At 35.4% G+C, this 22750-nt stretch overlaps 1 protein-coding gene across 1 annotated transcript in view; it reads right to left on the bottom strand.

Moving 5' to 3' along the window:
• Nucleotides 1–21489, bottom strand: part of Ptp36E (protein tyrosine phosphatase 36E) — a 235923-nt gene extending 214434 nt beyond the window's left edge. Inside the window, exon 1 of the mRNA XM_073086560.1 lies at nucleotides 21331–21489. The gene's annotated coding sequence lies outside the window, so the exon portion shown is untranslated. The remainder of the gene's footprint in view (nucleotides 1–21330) is intronic.
• Between the last annotated feature and the right edge of the window lie 1261 nt (nucleotides 21490–22750).

The following is a 22750-nucleotide window of genomic DNA, read 5'->3' as shown; positions in this document are numbered from 1 at the left end:
GGCCAAGTGCGTATTGGTAGACTTCACATACCTTTGATTTTTTTTTTTTAATAAATCTCTAAGGTATGCAGGTTTTTCTCGCGATGTTTTCATTCGACGTTTAGCAAATGATAATTAATTTCTAATACGCACATAACTTTGGAAAAAATCAGAGGTGTGTGCCTGGGATTTGAACCTCGGACCCCTCGATCGACAGGCCGAGTCTTTTAACCACTAGGCTATCACTGCTTTTTTTATTTATCAATGCGTAGCTTACTACTCAAAAATATCGACTTTCATGCTGTTATATTTTGTTGTATATTTTAAAGAAACAGGTCGAGATGTTTTCCTCTCCTTATCTCAAATAAAATACAACCAACCGAGGCTTTGAACGTCAAATTTGTATAATTTAACTGGAATATGTATCCGCTTTAAAACTCCGTTGTTAGCGGTTGTTGTAAGTCAAATATGTCTCAGAGGATCGACTCCGCATAAATTAATGGATTCGCGGCAGGCAGCCAGACAAAGTAAGTTTACCCTGTCTCAGAGGAGGCGAGTAAAGAGATGCGATGCTTGTTAGTTTAAAGTTATATTACGGAGTACGGAAGTCCGTATCATACAATGCAACAACAATAAATACATTAAGCAACAACAAACAACAACAATTAATGATAAACAAAAATACAATTTGTCGCTATGGAACGCGGTTTTTAACCGACTTTCGAAAAGAAGAGAGGTTATCTATCCGTCGTGTATATATTTTTTATTTGGTAATAACATTTAATGGTTACAAAAATTGGTGACAGTGACAAGTTTCAATTTTTGTCCACTGATCTAATTTAGTTACTCTACTACTACTACTACTACTACTACTACTACTACACACTTCTTCTCGTTCATTCATATCATATCATGTCATATTTCTTTTTACTCCAGAGATAGGTACCATGTTTGATATTTGTTTCAACAGCCCAGGCAGTCTAACAAAAACCGCACGTCATTAGATTAAATAACTGTTTTTTTTAACTTTTCATTAGCAACAAAGGAAACATAAGAAACCCTTATCAATAATATATCAAATCTACACTAACATTATAAAGAGGAAAACTTTGTTTGTATGTTTGTTTGTAATGTATAGGCTCAAAAACTACTAGACCGATTTAAAAAAAAAATCTGTCACCATTCGAAAGCTACATTATCCACGTGTAACGTAGGCTATATATTATATAAAATATATTTGATAAATAGATTTTGAGGCGGTACAAAGTTTGCCGGGTCAGCTAGTATATTATAAAGAACTTAATACATAACGCCGGATGACGTCATAGCCGTCTCATACTAAAATACCGTAATCTAAGTTAATCCAAATAACTTCATCGAGATCTCCACAAGCACTCGAACATCTCAAGAATGTTCCGTCGTTAACTTTGGAGCCAAAATTTGCCAAACAGTTGTTTTAGTAAATTTGAACGCCCGTTAATAATACTTACTTAGACTTTGTTATTATGAATTCCGTTTTAACCATAAATATGCGGTCTTGTATTGATTGCGTTAATTTATGAGGCCTTACGTTTAGATTAACTTTGATATATTTACCTAATTTAAAATGAAATTTCATAAGGTTTTTTTTTTCGTTCGTATTAATTCTGAAAATGTCTCGAACTTTGCGTCTTCTTTATTAAATTATGCTGAAAGCAGGTGCAAGTTTATCAGAAAAGTAAAATATTTTAAGAAAATGCGTACCTATGTTAAACAAAATTGATAAAATCAAGTGCAAGACATGCTTTTGCCTAGAGCGTGGGTGCCCGTTTTGCTGACTTACTTAATTATGTCGACCATCTTAAACCCCAGTAGTGGGAACACATCTGCGATCAGCTTAAGAGAATCCTAATTCCGTTCATTCAATCTTATAAGAAAAATACAATTCCATTAAGTAGTTCTGCCAACAGACTTGACAAGACTGATTGAAATTATTAATAGGTAGTTGACGAACTTGTGCTATCAATAAAACATTTTGGAAAAACTTTTGATAATGGGCGAAAAAACGCCGCCGTTGTGGCTCCACTTACTCCTGTCAAATCGTTTAAATGATAAAAGTCTCTATCAAGTATCGAGAAAGGAAGAAGATACCACATAAACAACTGAATACTGAGCGATATCGCCCTATTTTTCCATAAGGGTCTAAGGGTTTCCGTGAGAAATAACTTCAAAGGGCACAAAAGAAAGATATTTCACGTCTAGTGATTCAGGTTTTGATTGTCACACGGAGTTTTGCAAAACGGCACTTGTACTTAGAGATCTATTAGTTTACGAAATATGTTTTCATTTTCTTTTCTGTAGTTTTATTATACTTATAAATACCTCAAAGTAATGGTGAACTTTATGTCTAATGAGACTAAACATTCAATGTATCAATTTATTTTCTAACCAGAATTTTAGAGCATTATTTCACCTTTTTAAGTTGATTTTATTTGCATAAGCCTTATAAATGCGTTTTTGACTAATTACAGAAAATAATTTGTCGCTCTATAATTCGAATTCATACTCTCTCAATAGCATTAATATTATTTATTAGCAACTAAAGCCTGGACTTAGCGAATTCATTGTATTGTATTTAATTAATGCGTCAGTCTGTAGTAGTGTCACATTTCACTTTTACCGGCATCTTTGTAGTACTAATATGTAAAATGTATCAGCAAATATTTATTTTCAACAGAAATTGAACCCAAAGAAATGTTAACTCTGTCCGCAATCCCACGTCTGCGCGTCGTTTAAGTAAAGTTTCGTAAAAGGCTGTCAGAATGTTAAAACTAAGACATGTAGTTTGCAAAATAATTGAAATAGGAACATATATTGTTTTAAGACATATAGTATTTTGCTATAATAATAATAGAATATCTCTTCGTGAGTTTTGTCAGTGAATCGCTATATATTTCGTTGTTAAATGTGGTTGTAAATCTGACTATTTCTTTTTAAGAAAATATTATTTTTTATCCGAAAATTTAATTCGAAGCTATTATTAGCTACGGCAGCGACACCACGCCTATACCAGTAAGTCATCATAATCGTTCAAAGTATTTCATCCCAAGCTTGGTCAAAGACACCCAGTGTTAGCAACTAGCATGTAGTTTGCAAACTAATTGAAATACATAAATCCAGCGCTTTACGACGCAGAGCGCTTTATTAAGCTTTTAATAAAATTGTCTAGCGCTACATTTCTCGTCTGCCGGCACTTTTTCCCGACCAATCACATTTAGTGTTTGCGGACTTGAATTAATATTCGAGTTCATTTAATTTGGGAATGCACGGGAAAATTCGTTCTCGCGACAATTCTTGACAAATTGAATTCTAGCGCGCTGGCTTCCTTTCTGTGTAAGTCTAATCGTATCTGAATTTGGTGCAATTTTTGCAGATGAGTGTTACGTATGTATAATATAAAACAGATTTTTATTTAGATTGCTTCATTACAATTAATTTCTTTGTTTTATTTCTTGTCTATTAAACCTTTTGTCCTTTACTCTTTACCTGTTTTATTAATATAATTTTTAAGTATTGAAAAAATGCATTATATTAAATGGGCAAAGCAATGCAAAGAGAAAAATGTTTTTAAATTATTTATAAATCACAATAAACTTTGAATGTATCTTTTTTAAGCTATTGCATAGCTTTTATCGCGGGCTTTGAGCGCGGCGACCGAATCGAGAAATTCCGTAACGAAAATAAGTAACACCTTTCAACAACTCGGTTGCCTGGAGACTTGATATCCAACTATCAAGTCTCCAGGCAACCGAGTTGTTGACTGTCAATAGAAAAATATGGATATAATTGAATAAAGTATTATTTTACATTCCTTATTATTTTATTTGATATTGGCGACGAGATGTCGAATGAACTAAAACACAATAAGGAAATACGAGCCACATTACGTGGGTTAATGAAACGAACCGAAAATTACATTTCGGGAATAGAAAAAATTGACATTGAAGAAATAAATATACGACTGAATTCTTTACAAGAAAATTTGAACAAATTCTACGCGATTCAAGAAAAAATTGAATGGCTTACAGAAGAAGAAAATTTAGAAGAGGAAATAAAATACAGGTACGAATTTGAAGAAATATATAGGTACAAAGCTAAAATTTAAATTTTAGCTAATAAATAAGTAAGTAAGAAATATATACAAAGCTAAAATTTAAATTTTAGCTTTGTATATATTTCTTCAAATTCAACTTCAGTATATATTTCTTTAAATGTACAAAAAGAAAATAATCGGCTAATACCTGAATGTTCTTTTATATCAGCAAGAGCGGAAGTTTATTTGATAAACTGTTAACTGTCAAGGCACGCTTGAGACGTACACCTAATACAAAAGAGTTATCACCTTATCAGTTAATGTTCGGCAGAGAGGTAAGAACCTATATGCATGCCTTATTTAAGAAATCCGCCCCACTATCCAGATTACATTACAATGCACCGCCAACGCAGGAGTTCGGACAAGGTGATAAGGTACAAGTCCGCAGTTACACCAACCCAAGAGTTAAATGGGAGTTCGGAGTCGTCATCCGAAGATTAGGTAGACTCCATTATGAAGTCAGAACTGAAAATGGCATACTGGTGCGCCGTCACCTTGACCAAATGCTGCCGGCGCCCCTGGTGGTGTAAGTGAAAATAGCGGTGGAGGACTGTTGGATATCAAGTCTCCAGGCAACCGAGTTGTTGACTGTCAATAGAAAAATATGGATATAATTGAATAAAGTATTATTTTACATTCCTTATTATTTTATTTGATAACCTTAATTCGTCAACTTGAACACAGATGGCAGTAATACACATTTTTTATAATCCATGCAGAAATCTTAAAATTGCGTGAAGTATATTTTATATTCGCATTATAAAATTCAAAATGATATTACCATATTATCCAAATAATATGTTTTATCAACATAAGCTATGTTGAATTCTGGATTGATAAAATAACGTAAAAGAGTGTTTGTTATTTTTAAACGTACAATTACAACCGACAGACTTGACAGCACAAAATCAAAACGCCATTATGATTTATGGTACAAATAATTTGTGTACAAAGTGTTTTAAATATGAATAAACAAAGTGCATTTATTAATGAAAAATGCGATGTACCTGTAACATTCGGCCAAATGTCACAGGCACATCGCATTGATCCATTTATATTGCTGGTTGTTAATACTTTATGTCACTTATTAAATACTTTTCTATTTTATATTTTAGAATGTTCAGTCTTGCTTGGAGTTATGAAATGTCAGCTGATATTTGCAATGTCTTATATAATGGAGATATGATAAAATAGTGGATAAAGATGTATTAATGTAAATGTTGATGATTATAGAAGAATATATTGTATTTCTGGAATTCCTTCTGAGCGTTTTCATAGCATAAAAAATGCTATGCAATAGCTTTACCGCGGCAGTCTCCGAGTGCCACACGTATTTTTTTTTTAATAATTTATTGATATTGCACGTTATCAGAAGTAATTTTATTGTATCAGCGTGACAACAATCAAGTCATCAAGTCGTCAAGAAATGGGACATTTGAATTACGCTATCAAAGTTTTCAAAACAACTTGCATATAATATACAAGTTCTGAATAGCTTCAACTCCTCAGGTATCTACACTAATATTATAAAGAGGAAAACTTTGTTTGTTTGTTTGGTTATTATGAATAGGCTCAAAAACTACTGGACCATTCGAAAGCTACATTATCCACGAGTAACATAGGCTATATATTATATGAAATATATTTGATAAATAGATTTTGAGGCGGTACAAAGTTTGCCGGGTCAGCTAGTAATAAATAAGCCTGGCAGAAGATCACCATTTTCTAAAGAACCATACTAGTTCTACCACCTGTATTTTAAATCCTTCATATAAGTTTGAAGATTCTGATAATTATAAACTTAGATAAATAAAGCATTTATGCAAAAACAACATAAGACAGAATACGGAAGTATGTTTTACATGAAATCATTAGTTCCTAGCACGTCATGTTTCATAATTTATCAAAGAGCAGCTTTATTACTTGATGAAAACATGCAACAAACTCATGTCAACGTAGATATAAATTATCGTGAATTTTAAGTTTATTTGACGACCACCATAGCGTTTCTACGGAAAATATAGGATGAAGCGAGATAGTATGGCTGCAAAGATGAATTGTTTGTGCTTGTCAAATATTTACATTTTTAGACTAAATTAAGTTTAAATACTACGTGAGATCGACAGTTGCGCCGCTACCACTGAGGACTGTGTGAATGCCGCAGAAAAGTACTTGTATGTCTCCCTTACACCTTTCAAACCAAAACTTAACAGTACTTAACACTGCTGTTAGTAGGTAAAAATATGTAGCAGCATAAAGTCTGTGTAAAACTGCTAGTCCGCTCTGAATATAGAAATCAATCGCGTCGCCATAGCAAATTGTATGACTACACCTGCTCGCAACAACTTCAGAGCAGAATAGCAGATTGGCACGAACCTCCTTGTCTATGGAAAGAGTGTGGAATAGAATAGACCTTTTCTAGCTGTAAAAAGAAACTCGATGAGCCATAAGGAAAGCCAGCACAATTCAATAGTGATTCTCGCTCGAGTCACCGACATTGGCTTGCTGTCCATCAATCTGAATTCGATCTGAGTACAAGTCTCGATTAGAATAGGAATGATTCATTCGTTATTTCCATACGCTTATAGTTTGTTTATTGATATGTCTTAAAATATTTGATTCATGTGTCATTGTATTCGCAGATGTTTGTACAATTTTCGAAAACGCTCGAAAAATTTCAATGAGTGAGAAAAAATGAGAATTTTTTGAGTGTACATATATGATTGGCTTCAGCTTGAAAGATGCTTTTGGACGCTTGGGGGACAACCTGATGTTTTTTCTTGTGTATAACAACGTCTGTCCAGGTTCAGTACTATGTATTATAACCTAATATTATTTTAAGTGTCTTTGATTTTACAATAACCATTATTTTTAAACTCGCATATTTGCAAGGTCTCAAAACAAAAACCTTTAGAGATTTTTTTTGTGTCAGTCTCTTTTTTGTGTTTCTTTTAAGCAACCTCTTTGAAACCAACTAATTAGGTACGGTTAATATGCAAATATCCAACTAGGTATATCTTTAAAGTCAGTGTAGAGTATACTACGCATTATCAATAAACAATCTATCCAATGTTTTGACTACGAAAGATCGGCGTTTAACAAGTTCTTCATTCGAACTATTCTCATGTTTCGATTTTTAGAAAAAAAGGATAGATCGCTTAATAATAACAAGCGTAATAGAGAGCATGATCCACTTTTAAAAACTACACGCGACACATTATAATATGACGCCGTCTCATTCGGCCAACCACTGCCGTTTCTATATATATCGTCATTCCGGACGCCTCAATGACTGATGCATCGAGATAGTATGCCTCGCGTGAATACTATGTCGTCTCACTAATTGAATGCGGCCGGCATATGAAAGAGACCGAATTTCGTATAAACTATTTTTTTTATCAGACGAAAAGGTGTACTTTATTGAATATCCATAGAGTTGTACAAAGCACACGTTTTGAATGTTTTTTGATATATATATACAGATATATATATACACATATTTGGTATATATATACAGTCTATATGCAGTAGTGTGTACGGTGTGGCGACGCGTCGCCATGCGCAATCGAATTCAATAAATAGTCATCGTTATCTGGAAAAAAATCGTAATATTTTATTTTATCATTATGACATATTTAGTTCCTATCACAATATGTTCTTTTCTGCATATTACTTTTACAAAATAATGTCGATGTTTCACATCTGCCAGGCGTCCCGTGACGGCTCACATTTTTTTCTAATAACAACAGTATGAAGGGCTACCACTGTCGTTTCTATACACATCGTCATTCCGGACAAGTCAAGTTTGAGGCGTTTCATAAGTCCTCGGGCGTAGCAACGAATCTGTGGTCTAACTCAGGCACGACTCCGATTCTATCCGGGAATGATTATAGGATACATTTACCATCAGATGGACTGCATGCTCGTTTGTTATTTTTATATTATAAACAAAGATATTTGCTTTTTTGGTCGTCGGCAAGAGGCCTGTGATTAGAGACTGCTAGTGACAGTCGGCGAACGTCAGCAATAATCAGCGACCGTCGGTAATTGAAGGTGGTAGAACCCTTTGTGGTTCGACTCCGGCGGCACCACCGCCACGCCTATTTCTACCTAAAAACAGCAGTGTTAGGCGCTGCTGTGTTCCGGTTTGAAGGGTGTGGTAAGGGAGACAGACTTTTCTGAGGCGTTCCAGCTTAGTCCTCAGGGGTAGCGGCGCATCTGTGATCTCAGGTAGGAATATCTAATCCTATCTGCGGTTGATTACAGATGTCCATGGGCGGCAGTAGCCACTTACCATCAGGTGGACTGCATGCTCATCTGCTACTCTTATATTATAGAGAAAAAAAAACCGTCGGTAAGGTTGTCGACGCAAACTGTAGCTCGAGAATTAACTTACTTTACAAACTTTACTCCTTAATTCCGCTCCTATGATATCTCCAAGAACAGAAACTATGTATTCTAAACAGCTATAGTAACTGAGACATTACATATTTGTACTGCAAGGCGTGGTAAGATGGAGTCTGCTACGATACGAGTATGATTAATTACAGCGTCATCCTCAGGGGTATATATCATATCTCTGGGGTTCATGTCTGTTACCAAACATTAGTAAATAATTAATTTAAGCTGGGTTACATGCCTAGAAATTTAATGCTAAACATTAACGCAAAAGATCAATCGTATTTTTATATCCAACTGTAGGGTACTGGAGGGTAGTGTTTTTCGAGGATAAGTATATTCTCGTATATACATGTGTGCCTCTGTCTCACTTTTTGAAACCCCTTCAGCCGTTGCTTGACGGATTCTAAGGAATAAAGTTAGATTCATTTAACAGGAGTAACAGAGACAATATTTTTAAGCAGTCGGGTTTTTTCCGATAATAATTCTCTTATTAGTGCAACAAGTGAACAATTATGAAAATTCTATTAGATCCATATATTGTCGTAAGCCCGAAAGGAATACAGATCGCTTGGCATTAGTAACCAATGTCGCCTATACTAACTCCAATAAAGAATATCTAGATCACAAATACGATATTTTAAAGGTGGTAGAACCCTTTGTGGTTCGACTCCGGCGGCACCACCGCCACACCTATATCTGCCTAATATCAGCAGTGTTAAGCGCTGCTGTGTTCTAGTTTGAAGGGTGTGGTAAGGGAGACAGAGTTTTCGGAGGCGTACCACCTTTGTCCTCAGGGGTAGCGGCGCATCTGTGGCCGACCTCAGGTGGGAATATCCAATCCTATCTGGGGCTAATTACAGAGGTCCATGGGCGGCAGTCGCCACTTACCATCAGGTGGACTGCATGCTCGTCTGATAATCCCATATTATAAATATATATATATCCGTCGTACAACACACTTCCGATCACAGAAACGCGATATCTGCTTACACGGCAAACATAAATGTAAGTGCACTTTTAAATATACGAAATGGACGTAAATAAACATAAATCATTCGCAAATGATATGGGTTACTTGAATATTTGCACAGAACTCGTCGTTAAGTGGCATCTATGAAGATGGATCGATCATTTATGCTGATAACGCTGGGTATGGTTCCGATATACAGTTACTAACCGATATTCAGATAACATGTCATATCGATACAGGAGATATCGTTGACAGTAACAAAAATTGTAAATGGACAGGCGTACTGTTATAACACTATCCATTTAATTTTGCACATTTGCATTTTTGCTTCACCATTTCAATTATATTTCAATATCGCGTCAGTTAGACCTAAGGACTCATAGTCACAACATGTATATCTATCATTCTTTCAAACTCCGTAATTTGGAGTGTAGTTAACCTTCTTTTTTTATAAAACATGCAAGTTGTACGTAGTACAAAACTAAAACGATATAATCAAATGCAAAACGCAAACCGTTATCCATCTTATATTCACAACATCTTTGATTTTCAATACTCGCTGATGTGAGAAAAAGGTGAAAGAAATCGAATATGTCTAAAAACGAATGCGTTTGCCGACCATTTGCAACTGAAACTGTTAACTCGACATAAATAACAAACTGTGCTTCTGCTAGCGATATAACAAAACAGCTTTCCATATTGATATGAACACAAAATATCGGTTACATAACCGTTTTCCACAACCGATAACGATCATATCTGTGCCGTAAGTATAAACCGTAGCAGTAAACGGTATGAAGGACGTAGAAAGAGACAGAATACTCTGAAATAGAAGCCATCTTTGTCATTTCTTTATTCTTTTCACGTTTTCCGGTACAAACATGGTAGTGGGCTGTAGTTAAAATCCTGTCTTCATTGAACGAATATCTTACTTGACATCGAAAAAGAAACTCTACATTGGTAAAGTTGTTCGTTTGGAGACATTGTTTACTATTTTTGGAGATCCAAATGAACCCTTAAGACGAAGATGCAACAAGTAATGTTTTTTATAATATAGTAGTAGCAGACGAGCCTGCTGTCCACCTGCTGGGAAGTGGAAGTTACTGCCGCCGATAGGATTAGCTTCCTACCTGAGGTTGGCCATAGATGCGCAGCTATCTCTGAGGATTAAGCTGGAATGCCTCGGAAAAGTATGTCCTCCTTATCACACCCTTCAGACCAGTACACAATGGGACTTAATACTGCTGTTATCAGTTAGAAATAGTTGTTGCGGTGCTGCCGGAGACTAACCATAAAGGGTTCTAACACTTTCAAATCCCTTACATTGAAAAAGTACTATTCAATAATTACATATCGTATATGAAAATATCGTATTTATTTTTTCTTAATTTTCCTCTGTCCATACATTATGTTGCGCAAAGCAAATCCGGTCGGTAATGAGTGAAACGTATTTTGAAACACGGTAATGACCTGGATGTATTTATAATTACACACAATACTTAGTCATAGTACAAATTAATGTTTTATTTTAATATAATTTCGAATTCTTCGTCTTTAAGAAAGACTTTTATTTAGGTAAATCTAGTAGGATATATTATAAGTTCAAAGTTGCAAACGATGACCACCTGATAGTAATATAACCTTGTTAAACACTGAAGCCAATCACAGAAGTTTTGCCACTTTCGAGGACTAACATGGTCGCCCCATATTATCATTTTTTTTATAATATAAGAGTAGCAGACGAGCACGCAGTCCACCTGATGGTAAGTGGCTACTGCCGCCCATGCACACCTGTAATCAACCCCAGATAGGATTAGATATTCCTACCTGAGGTCGGCCACAGATGCGCCGCTACCCTTGAGGACTAAGCTGGAACGCCTCGGAAAAGTCTGTCTCCCTTACCACACCCTTCAAACCGGAACACAGCAGCGCCTAACACTGCTGTTATTAGGTAGAAATAGGTGTGGCGGTGGTGCCGCCGGAGTCGAACCACAAAGGGTTTTACCACCTTCAAAGGGTTCTACCACCTTCACTCATCTAACTCAACCGGCATCTACACCTTCCACCCAAACTCAGAACTACTTCATGCTGGAAATATTAATGACGGTTCCGGTGGTATCCCTTTAAAATATACTGGCTCTATTTCTCTACATTTAGAATGAGATCAGAGTTCGTCCAGTAGCAAAATTCGTTATTTTCATAAATGTTACGTTTATAAAACTAGAGGTCGTCAATAGTTTGTTTTTGTTTGTGTTTGTTGTTGGCAAACAAAAACATAAGTAGTATAATATTACAATTATGTATACTTACTTACCTGTTATTTTTATGTTATTATCTCGAAACATAGTTTATTACAGCGATAAAAAATAACGTTTTACACAAATATCGCGTTCCTACACATACGTAAGACGACATACACAGCAATCCAAACGCCACCATACATCGGTTCAAAGCAACAATACAGATTTAATTTAAAAGCCGAATACAAAAACCAAACAGCCTTTTTACGATGTACAGTTGCAAAACCCTAAAATGATACGAGCACTCACGTTTTATGGTACTCTAAAACGAAAATAACTGTCGAAAGCCTCAACCGGCAAGTGGCGTCTTCGATTCCGATTTAAAACATATCAAACATATGTTTTGGCCGGAATTGCTTTGTTTGTACCCCAAAATAAAAACCAAAGAAGATTTTCTCTACTTTAGTACTTATTTACACAAGATGTCTGTGATATGTGCGTGTGTATACTCTATTATGATATGAGTATTTGTAGTTATTGTAAGCGAAACAATTTAATTTTATTATTTAAATTATAATTACCTTATCATGTTTAATTATATATAATATGATATTATATTTAACACTGGCACAAAATATTTATATTAATAAAAAGAAGAAACATTAAAAAAGATCAGAAAAAGACAAAAATATATATTTTCCCCTGTCATTATCCTGCTGTTCTGTTACTTAATAAAACTCTTGTTACTATACATGTGTAATTGGTTTATGTTTTATCATAAAAAATAAAAAAAAATTGTGAGTATTTTTATTTTTTATGATAAAACATATACTTTAGTGAGATATACACTTTTATTTCTTTTATATCTCTTTTCTTTTACCCAAAGATTGTCTAGTAAAGACAAATACAGCGATAAAATCGTCTGTTTATATTACACTACAAAACTTTGACTATGATTAGGTATTATTGTATTTTTCTTGTTTCAGATAACAATTTCTTTGCATCTACGTATACTGTGTACACATAGAGGCTGTAAGTACAAATATGGAAAAGGGATCATACAACATAAGTCAGTTATGGGTAATGCCTAAATGATTATATACTGCGGAATGTATAAATACCAAAAATATAGATTTTATTTTTAAAACGGATTTACTTAGAAGGTATTCACCATTGTCTGTAAGCATTTGCATCAAGGTATTTTTGAAGAACCCCATGTCAACATTCAATCATTAAGTAATCATCATAATCATCATCATCAACCCATTATTGTCCCACTGCTGGGCACGGGTCTCCTCTCAGAATGAGAAGGATTAGGCGGTAGTCCACCACGCTGGCCAAGTGCGAATTGGTAGACTTCACACACTTGTGTGACTCAGATGTGTAGGTTTCCTCACGATGCTTTCCTTCACCGTTTAGCAAGTGATAATTAATTTTTAATACGCACATAACTTTGATAAATCAGAGGTGGGTGCCTGGGATTTGAACCTCGGACCCCTCGATCGAGAGGCCGAGTTTCTTAACCACTAGGCTATCACTGCCGCCATTAGGTAATACGAGTAGGTATAAGAGAACATCTATAATGGTTTTATTTTTGCTTTTTCCTCGTTCAACCCTCTTTAAATTTGCCCATTTATTGCGTGGTGTAGTTCTCATTATACGAACATCTGCCCATTTCGATTCCGACACATCGAAAACGACTGTAGAGCAATTTCTGAGGTCAATTGAGCGAAAATACCGACGGATCCTTTTCGTATTTGTTCAATGACGGAAAATTGTAATTAGTCTTACAAGTTAATCTAAATAGGCTCAACTTATATATAATCGAATATAGACCTCTATTTTATAATGTAAATTATTTATTAAGAATTTCATTGTAATTTTGAAGGTGGTAGAACCCTTTGTGGTTCGACTCCGGTTGCACCACCGCCACACCTATCTCTGCCTAATAACAGCAGTGTTACGCGCTGCTGTGTTCCGTTTTAAAGGGTGTGGTAAGGGATACATACTTTTCCGAGGCGTTCCAGCTTAGTCCTCAGGGGTAGCGGCGCATCTGTGGCCGACCTCAGGTAGGAATATCTATCCTATCTGGGGTTGATTACAGATGTCTATGGACGGCAGGAGCCACTTACCATTAGGTGGACTGCATGCTCGTCGTCTACTCCTATATTATAAAATTTTTTTTTTTAAAAAATGGTAGATTGCTGTTACCTTAAGCTTGTACCCATTATTTCATACATCTCTTTGCCTTTCGGTAAGTACGATAAAAAATTTAATAGATATTTAAATAGAAACCTGTATCAATTGCTTTAAGTAATTAAAAGTTTGAATAATTTATCTATGTACTAGGTACGGTCGATTTATTATTTTTACGACCATTATAGTTTACTTTGTATTTTTTTAAGTTTACATCCAGACATTGTACACAAGTTTCCACATACAATTTAATAAATCAAAATCATTAATTGTCCATTGCCTCAATCGTTATGCAAGAAAAATGATTATTTAGCTACTTTAATCAGTTCTTAAATTTAGAGCTAATTATTTCTTTATCATTGTAAATTATCCGCCAAATATTTTATTTTTATTTCTGTCTATCTTTTACAATGTAAATTAAACTGAAAATGCTGAACCGTATTCTGTCAGATTGTGACAAACCTGCTAAAAGTCTCCAATTAATTGGATTTTGTATATTTCCGGTGTAACTCCGCAGTTACCGCGGTCGGAAGTTTCTCATTATGCGGACAGCTGTCCGTTGCGAACGACTACGAAAACGCTCCTGAAGCAATTTCTGAATGAAATTGTGCGGAAATACCGCCAGAATATTGTTTAAATGAAAAAACCTTTTGACCGACTTTTCTTTAAATTTAAACAAAGCAGCTTGTACCTGAGATTTCTGTTACCTCTTTACTATATTATAGTAAATTTAAGTCGTAAGTTTGCCATATAATTTTGTTAATTTACATTATACTCCAAATAGGTACTTGTGAAATGTATATTTTTATTTGAATTAAAGAAGGGTCTGACAAGGTAAAAATACAAAATTATTTTAAATTTATTTTATATGTTTCAAAGTCTCCGATTTTATGATATTAAATTATTATTCTGAGATTTAAAGCCTCCAATTAATTGAGTTTTGTATATTTCCTGTGTAACTCCGCAGTTACCGCGGTCGGAAGTTTCTCATTATGCGGACAGTTGTCCGTTGCGAACGACTACGAAAACGCTCCTGAAGCAATTTCTGGATGTAATTGTGCGGAAATCCCGGTGGAATTTTGTTTAAATCAAACAGAGGGTGATCTTTCTTCTAGCGATCGTAACGATTTTATTCAATGCATATTTAAATTATTGAAGGTGGTAGAACCCTTTTTGGTTCGACTCCGGCGGCACCACCGCCACACCTATTTCAACCTAATAACAGCAGTGTTAAGCGCTGCTGTGTTCCGATTTGAAGGGTGTGGTAAGGGAGACATACTTTTCCGAGGCGTTCCAGCTTAGTCCTCAGGGGTAGCGGCGCATATGTGTCCAACCTCAGGTAGGAATATCTAATCCTATCTGGGGTTGATTACAGATGTCCATGGGCGGCAGTAGCCACTTACCATCAGGTGGACTGCATGCTCGTCCGCTACTCTTATATTATAAAAAAAAAAAAAAAAAAAAAAATTATGTGTGTTCAATAAAAAGCTTAAGGAATATTCAATAAATTGGCCAAATAAAAGGATTTACGAATATACAATTAATTGATAGGAATTCGACTTGTTACGTTTTGTATGAAATTGAAGTAGTAATGGAGCATACAGTTGGTTATTTTAATAAAAATAGAAGCAAACTGGTTAGGGGATATACTCAATATTAATGAACCATTTTCTACATTTATTAAAATTTAATATCTTAAAGGATGACTAGCCACCCCGCTCAAACGGTACCCTACAGAGCACGCGGTGAAACTACCCCCACGTCAGAAATTCGCCACCCTTCAATTACCTTTAAACGAGTCAGTAACTTATTGACCGGTGCTCTTACCTAGCATACTCCTACTATATTGCGCAAATTGAATCCTCGTTTTTCAACTTTAATCATGAAAACGCCTGCAGTAAACGTTAATGTAACTTCAAACAGTAAACCTTAACTCTTTTTATCCTGCAAAAGAACTGCAATAAAATACTTTAAAACTACTACGTTAAGCTCAATGAATATTCTATATACTAAGTGAATATTCTAAGTCCATTGACCCCGACTTCCTAAGGCTAAGAACTTGAAGGAGGAACAGGAAATCTAGTTTAGCTTCGGGAAGCAAGTCTAGTGCTTCTCTAAAATTTATTATAAGTTTATATAATTCGTATTGTAGTTGTCACTGAAATGATGATTAATATCACCTAATATAAGGCTAATAAATGGAAAGTCTTTTAGCAGACTTTTCGTTTAGTAACAATTTTGTAAAAATGTGCCGAAAATATAACTTCCAAACAAATTAGGCTAAATTAAAGCAATGGAAATAAACAGTATTGGTACTATACTATCCCCTCTACTTTATAAATCGATTAAGTATTTATTTTATTTGTGCATGGAAGAGAGATGGACTAGCGAAATGATTATCACACTGATTTCATATCTAAAAACTTCCGCTTCAATCCCCAATCAATAATGTAATATTGTCCCCACTAAGGTAAAATGTGCAAAGAAAACTACAAAGATCAAATCGTAATAACGTAATAACAAAATTATATCCATCACATTCCAAAATATTTCAATTAAACTCAATTTAAATAACTCATCACGGCACAAAACAGCTTAAGACCGCAAATCCATCGAGCGGACAGGTCAGGATTACAAACTCGGATTGGTCAAGTTACGATTGAGGATTTGTGGTCCCTTGCAATCTACGTACGGCAAATGGATTGACGGTGAATAGGCTTTGCTGAAAGGAATTCTGTTATATCCCTACAGGTATGGAATGGGATGAATTGAAATTGAACGGTTCGTTTTTTAGACTTTTTGCGTGGCGGACAAACGAGGGTTTGGTTCACCAGTTATTTCATTACTGTCTCCTATGAATGCCTTTTTTTAGCAGACGAGTATTCAATCCACTTGGTAATCAAACCCAGATAACATTAGATTGCTACCTGAGATTGGCCACAGATGCGTTGCTATTCCTGAGGACTAAGCTTAAATGTTTCCCTTAGCACACCTTTCCAAGCGGAACACAGCAACGCTTAACACAGATGTGTATTAGGCAGTACTGGCCCATTATTAATATTCAATATATCCATTTTTTGCAAATGCAGAAATTGACAAATGTCGATCGGTAGACAAAACATTGGATAGTTTTTATATTAATAACAAATGTAAATCGAAATAAAATGGGCCTAATTCGATTATTACAGCAATTTATCACAAACCACATATTCGGATAATACTCCTAAGAATAATAAAGGAACCCACAAAATGAGGTCTGGCACACACTTTGCGAAGCTGAGATTGATTGGTCGGACGGACTAGTGGCGTTCGTTCGGAGTTGGCTCGGCCATGCCTTATCGCTACGAGTAATTATGAATCTGTGGTATATACCTCACAGTATATACATCGCTTTTAGTCGGAAGTACCTTTTGATACATGTAGACACGGAATACGATATTTGCTGCTTGATGAAAAATGAAAATGTTTTGAATGGATTGTTAACACATATCGATTTTATAAGTTTTCCTTATCGGTGAGTTGTAGCTTAGCTTACTTTTAGAATAGAATCTGAATAACTGGAATCAGTTATCCATCTCGATAACTACCCAGAATACCATATCTATGTCTCTCATTCTCTTAGTCGCCTCCTACAATATCCACATGAAAAGAAGATATTACACAAACGCTACACGCTAAAATTGTTTCTTATTATTTTCACAATAATTATAAATCTTGTTTCAAAGTATGTTAATGTTATAAAACAAATCTAAAAACTAGAAACATAACAATAATTTCCTCATCTTACTTTTAATAAACTTTATTCAAACAAACCACAAAGGCTGTCCACACGTCATTATTTCCAGAAGTGTTGAAACATAAGATTACATTTGCCGTCCGTGAAACAAGCTCTTCTACCGGAAAATGCGTTTTCACGTGGTAATTTTCACACGAAACTAGGAAAATTTTACTGCATATCACCTTTGTACGAATATAATTTCGAACACTCGTTCCCATTACGAAAATTTAATTTTGCATTTTCAGTATCCCAGCACAATGAAATAAGCGAGATTTTGAATGTTCATTTTGAAAAATTTGTGAAATCGTATTTAGTATGTAATAAATATGAAAATGTACGTTAAACAATTATATTTTTTTCATATTAGTAACGGCTTAAAAAGTAAATAATGAATAAGACCAGACTTAAGGGCGGTCCTTGAAGGTCCTTGTCCTTTTCTGTTCTTACAACTTCTTTATTAATTTTGTAACTAGATGGAATTGAAATGTTTTGTTTATGTCAATTTTCAAAGGCAATCATATTTACATCATGTCATGCAATGCGAAAGACTTGAATATCAATAAAACCAGATCACACGGAACTTCTGTTATTCAAACCTTGAACCCAATTCCAAATTAAAGACGATATCTTAATATTATTCTTAACTTTGCACTGCGTGATGTTCAGGGTATATAATTTCTAAGTCTCGAAACTTTATTTAGACAATGAAAAGTTATGATAAAGAATAAAGTTATGTTTGTTCTACATAACAGAATCATTTGTGTTCATATCAATGTAAATTACGTGAGGTCGTACATATACTTCACATTATTTAAGTCAATGTTTATTCTACTACTTTTCAGTATTTCAAAGTGTTTAGTAATACTTAGACAAATGCCTATTATGGAAAGAACCATAATTATAAGTTAGGCCTGTCTCCAGTTGTATAAATGAATACACGAAAAGATTTTTCTGTAAATGAGGAACAACGACAAAGGGAATTTGTCGTCATGGTGACGGGTATTCAACGCCGTAGGGAGACGTTGCTACCAAGAGACAGGGGAATTAGTATTTTATGACATCTTAGCTACAATTTGAAGGTCGTTGAATCAATAGGAACCCCAGCCGCATTTTATATGACTAACAGCAGTATATTCCACTCCCGAGACGTTCCAACTTAGTTAAAGGTAGAATGTGCGGCATCTAGGATTAAATACAGATTTGAGACTGATATTATCGCGAAATTGAAACATTTTAATATCTAACAGATAATCTCGATATATGATTTTGAAATATTGGCAATAAGGAAATTAAAGACCGCGTATCGTGAGTTACATATTAAACTGTGTATTCTGATGTCAATGGGCAACAGTAAACATTTACCTGATGACTGTATGCTCGACTTTTATGTAAAAAAAATAGATCACGAACACAATATACGCATCAGTGTCATCATTCGGAAGTCAAAGGCTGGCATACCAACTGTTCCGGAAGCGTGGTCGGGGCGCGTGTGAGGCACTCGTCCATCACTAAAGTGCTGAAATTATGGAGCCCTGGTATTTTGGCTTCAAAATCAGTATATAAATGACTGATCACTAAATTTGACAAAAAATACATACCTGATTTTATTTATTTTATTCGACATATAGGTATGTTATCCCAATATGAGTTACATATATTCTTGTATTATTATTTAAAACTAGCACCAATAAATGTATCGTCAAAGGTTGATGAGCCTAAAAACACTCTTAAAACATTTAAAGATGACGTAACATCATTATCCCACAAATTTGTATCCTATCCTGTACTATATCATTTATCACCAACATCAATATCATCACTTGACAATCAAACGGTGACGCCACCTACACAGGAGGCGCGACTGAGTAGGCAACAATCGCTCCGGCCATCCATAACTTGCAGAATTTATGTGCCCTATTTATTTGCCTCCTATTTCTTTTGCCCTTTTACGTTTTGATGACGGATCGGATTTTTATTCCTAATGAGAGTATTTTAGATTTTTAATTTTTAACAGGAATTCAAAATTTAAAAGTACTGTCTCCTAATTGTACCTACTTATTTAAATTTTGCTATAATTGATTATACTTGCAATTTTACTACACATATTGGATTTGTTCTACCTGGAAGCAGTTGTTGCGTTTCGATGAAAGGATGTGGATGCCGGATGAGAAACATATGAGATGACCATCTTAAGCCTCGGAAGTGGCAACGCTTGTATGATAAGCTTCACATATCCCTTCTGCCATAAAGTTGCAGATGCGGTTACAGATGTTCTTGAGCGGCAATCGTCACTTACCAGTTGTACAACATGTTCGGTTGAGTCGATCCTAAAAAATCTCTTTGTTCTAAACAGTTTAGGAACTATCTTTATAGATTAAGATATTCATCAGTAGCGCCAACAACGCATCATCAGTTGGCAATCAACTCGCGTCGTGCCAATTGTCACCGGAAGCATGACCGGGGCGCGGGCAGCAATTTCCGCGCCCGTCAATAACCTGCAAGATTTATAGAGCCCTGTGTATTTGGCTCTTCTCTGCCCGTTCACGTCCGATGACCGATAAGATCGGTTGGAAGATATAAGGTTTTTGCTGACCCGCCCCCGTAGAAATGTTCTTCTTTATTAAATAGTCGTATATCAACGTTTGTTTAGATTTTTTGGGATAGTATTTTTTTGTATAATATTGAAGTAGTAAATCAGCATGCAGTCCACCTGGGTAAGTGGCTATTTCCGCCCATGGAAAAGTGGAATCAACTCCAGATAAGATTAAATTCCTATCAGTATTTAGCAGAGATGTGTTGTTGGACAAAGCTGAAACCAACTCGAATAAGTATTTTTTCTCTTACCACACCCTTGTAATCCATTCAGTAATAAGTAATTCTTTCCATTCATAGGAAATACCCCATACGTACGAGAGAAAAGGGAACGTTATGTGCTCATGATGATGATGATAAATTTAATATAACACTTCATATTTTTATAATATAACAGGTATAAAGCATTTTACATCGTCCATAAACAATTTTCCAAAACTCTTTCTCGTCGACACAATGCTAACAAAACATAACGTCTGGCAATTATTTTTAGCCACCTATCAATACTCGAATTCCGTGTCAAGATTCACGGATTAGGTGAAAAGGAAACATCCGTGGAATGTACGGAACATCTGCGTCAATAAACGTCACAAAATATAAAGCTATAGACGGTGCGATATATAATCGTAATCTTAAGCAATTGCCTAAGAACAGACAAGCATATCAACAAGTAATTGATCTTCAGGAGATTATACTCAACAGGAATGTTCAAACATTGTTAATTGTACATTAAAACAAGGTGTGCGAGCCTTGACACGATTTCGAGACATGTTTTCATACTCTCCCAATATATTAATGGTCCGCCGAGCCCTAACAGAATCCGTTCAGATACTCTTAACGAAAACCGATTCGCCGCTATTTTTAAATAGAAACCTTTAACTCTCAAACTTTCGATACAGCTCGAACGATTGTTCGTGCAAAGATACAATGACCAAAATACTGACGAACTAAACGACTCAAGGTTGGATCGCATTCTATAAAATGGCCGTAACATCGTCGAGTGATTAAGACGTGCAAAGTTGACTGAAGAAGCTGTACTCACTTGGTGTTTGCGGATCTCCGGAGCGGCGGGCGTCACACACACTCGGTGTCAGAACACATTCACTATCAGTGGGTCAACAGTTAGGAGTGCGACTATAGGAAAGTAACTGGCGTGTAAAATTAGCGCACCTTGGGCGCTGAGAGCGGCGCGTCGTCGCGTTGCGAGCGGTCGGCGACGACTAGGGCAGGGCGTCCCGCCGGCGCCTGGCCGCCCGCCCGCCCCTCGCCTTATCACACGAATAAAATTTATTTAATGGATAATCGGGCCGACGATGGGGTTTCCATTGAAATTCTCCCGCTTTACGATGCAGTTATTCATAATTGGAACGTGTTTGTCGGGATATCGGGATGTGATGAGCGCAAACTGGTTTAATTGATAGATTTAAATTTATTTGTATGAATAAGGAAACGTTTGTTAAAATTATTTTTAACGTGCTTTACAATACAGATATACCTTTAGGGGTGATAAAAAATTTAATAACTGCCTTTTTATGTAATTTAAGATACTGATGATTCCTGAGGACTGATTCCTAAGGATTAACTAGGAGCGCCTCTATAGAGTTATTGTCTTGCTCCTCGTCTAGTTTATATTGGTTATCAGTTTAATGAAATAAGTCGATATATCTTTAACTATATTGATTAATATAAATAAAGGCTAGACTATTACGTATTTTTAATGAGACAATACGACAACATTTACCCAATACTATTTTATTTAACATTCAGGGTGTCCCTGATAAAAATAAAGAAAACAGACGAAACCGCAGGCGAAAACTCGTCCACAAGAACCTTAGCAACACATATTGCTCGTGCGAAAATTCTTTGTCAAACAAGTGCCGGAAAAACGATGAGTCATTGAAGTTCGATCGAGTTCCCGTAAGCCTACTCAACTGAGAGTGAAGTCATGTTCCCTTTAAGATAAACGAAATATAAACACAAGTACTATAAGGAACTTCTTGGGAGCGAAACTTTACGAAACGTAGTTTACTGCTGACAAGGAGTTTCCTTCACATTAAGACAAGAAAGGACATGTAGAGTTCCTTTAGTGCTCGAGTTATGTAATATAAGTATGAATCTATGAGCCACAGTTACCAATTAATATTAAAACAATAGCATCTTAATATTTTGTTGTGTGACGATCACATAGAAACTGAAACTTACTGGTTTCGGGTATATGAACATCTCATTAATTCCAACTTTTATTGGAGTTTACTCCTTAAGAAACGATTTGAGTTATAAGGCCCGGTACGGAAATTTTATGAGGAGTAAAATCAAGTGTAACACGAAAAGTTGAGGCGTAACGGAAACCAAAATATGAATCAAGAGTGCTTTTATTAATTTAAAATACAGTAAGTTCAAATCCCATATGAAAGTAATTATTACAATAAAAATAATTAGCAATATACAGGGTGAATTTTTAA

Source organism: Epargyreus clarus, unplaced genomic scaffold (genome assembly GCF_041222505.1).
Source record: "Epargyreus clarus isolate Ecla_fem2 unplaced genomic scaffold, WU_Ecla_fem_2.2 ptg000024l, whole genome shotgun sequence".
Taxonomy (NCBI): Eukaryota; Metazoa; Arthropoda; class Insecta; order Lepidoptera; family Hesperiidae; genus Epargyreus; species Epargyreus clarus.
Note: the sequence above shows the minus strand (reverse complement) of the source record. Positions and strands in the feature narration are given on the sequence as shown.